Raw genomic sequence first — 2,311 nt, 5'->3', positions numbered from 1 at the left:
CAATTTAACATATTTTCATGCTCAATTATGATACACAAATTTACCTGAAAAAATTGCAAAAATACCCAGATTTAGGGACATTTTGGTAATTTTTCATTTTTTCTAATTTTCATCCGATCTTGATCTAAATTGATAATTCCATTCAATTTATTAATTTAGACAATAAGTCAATTCATTTCCTTCAAATTGGTCATTTTTAATATTCTTACAAAATTGCCCCTAAAATTTTACTTTTATTCAATTTAGTCTCTGAGCCTAAAACATACAAATTAGCCATGCTAGCTGAATATTCATACATATTCTCCTCCTCCTCCTCTCCATTCCTCATCCTCAATTTATATAACATGCTACAAGTAACATTATCAATACTTTCACTATTCACTTCTATGTATATTCAAAACTGTCTATTTGCATCATAGTCACTGAATTATTTATATCTTGAGCTACAGACCTCAAAATTAAGATCAGCTAATTTTACCTAAAACTATACTTACATATCTTCTTACCATAAAATTTTCAGAATTTTTGGCTTAGCCAATAAGTACATTTTATTCTTTGAAGTCACTTCTATTCTGTTGTCTGACAGTTCTGACCCTTCTTTACTAAAAATTAATTAGTTTCTCGTACAGGATTCAAATGATGTTCTCGTTTGTTTCTCTTGAAAATAGACTCATTTAGGATTCTAAAAATATAAATTTAAGCCCCTAATTATTTTTCTCCAATTTTTTTATGATTTTCCAAAGTCAGAATAGGGGAACCCAAAATCATTCTGACTTTGTCTCACAAAATTTATCATATTTCATGATTTAAAATTCCATTTCTTACACCGTTTCTTCTATAAGAAACTAGACTCAATAAGATTTAATTTAATGTTTTATTCAACCTCTAATTCAACTTCCACAATTTTTAGTGATTTTTCAAAATTAGCTTACTGCTGCTGTCCAAAACTATTTTAGTGCAAGATATTATTTACCATGTTTATAACACACTTATTCCCTTTCTCTACAATATTTTCCGTCACTTTCTCCTATTTCCCTTCACTAACTCATAAAGATCATAGAACCTTATATAAGAAGACTCTACTATAACATTATTTTCATGTTTTCTCAATAATAACAAACTTAAAAATATATTGAAATATTGATGTACTTACCTTGTTCTATTGATTCCAATCTTTAATTTGATTTTCTCTCTTCTCCAGCTTCTATTCCTTGAATTCAATTTGATATTCTAACTCCCCATAGTCTCCTTAACATTTTTCTCTCCTGGTAGCTATGAAAATTCTTTTGATTTCTAGGTGAAAATGGTGAATTTTTGGTAGAAGGACTAAATTGTAAATAATGAAAAGTTTCTTTCTTCTCTTATCTTCTTCCTAACGTGAATGCATGGAAAAATGGATGAGAATTTCCTCATCTTTCTTTCTTTATATATACTAATAAAATAATAATAAAATAATAAAATATCATATAAAAATTAAATTAAAATATTAATAACTAATAATTAATTAATTAATTAATCTAAAATATCTCTAACATCATCATTACTTTATAGATCTCTCTCTCTTCCAATTGACCATTTTGCCCTTTGTGATCTTTTTAAATTCCATTATTGAGTCATCACTTAATTTTAGTAAAATTACAGTTTAGTCCCTCATAATTCTTCACCTATTCAATTTGGTCCTAATTCATCAATTTTTCCTTGATTTCTAGATTCTTCCACCCTTAAAGTATTTGCACTATTAGCCCTTAAACTTTTCATATTTACACTTTAATCCCTCAAATTTTGAGTACTTACTCTTGGGCCACAAAACTTTTCTTACTTCTACAATTTAGTCCTTTCTTGATTCAATATGTCATAATATACTTCCCAGTGACATAACTCAATTTTCCTTTTCTTGTCACTTTATTTCCTTATTTTACTATATTAAGAGTAATATCTTACTGTATAAATTTTCAAGGTGTTACAAATATCAATTGGGATTTTCATCAACAAGTTCTTAATGTGGTTACAAATCTAGGATCCTAATGAATTATAAAAAAGTACAGTAGTTTTTCTTGCTGAAGGTAATTTTTAAATCCAGTGGCTAAGGTATGGTTTTACTTTATTCGATATAGTTTCATGCCTATCTCACATAGTTCCACCATCTTGATGGACCGAATGCTTTTTTTGTATGCGATTATGATAGAAAGGTCTATCAATGTTGAGAGAATTATTCTCAAGGAGATTTACGACTGCACAAGGAAAAAGGCAATAAGTGCCTACTTTCCATCATTGATTACTTCGCTTTGCATAAGGGCCCAAGTAAGATTGA

The sequence above is a fragment of the Gossypium arboreum genome, chromosome 3 (genome assembly GCF_025698485.1).
Source record: "Gossypium arboreum isolate Shixiya-1 chromosome 3, ASM2569848v2, whole genome shotgun sequence".
NCBI classification, from domain to species: domain Eukaryota; kingdom Viridiplantae; phylum Streptophyta; class Magnoliopsida; order Malvales; family Malvaceae; genus Gossypium; species Gossypium arboreum.
The sequence above is the reverse complement of the archived record's forward strand: the minus strand, read 5'-3'. Positions refer to the sequence as shown.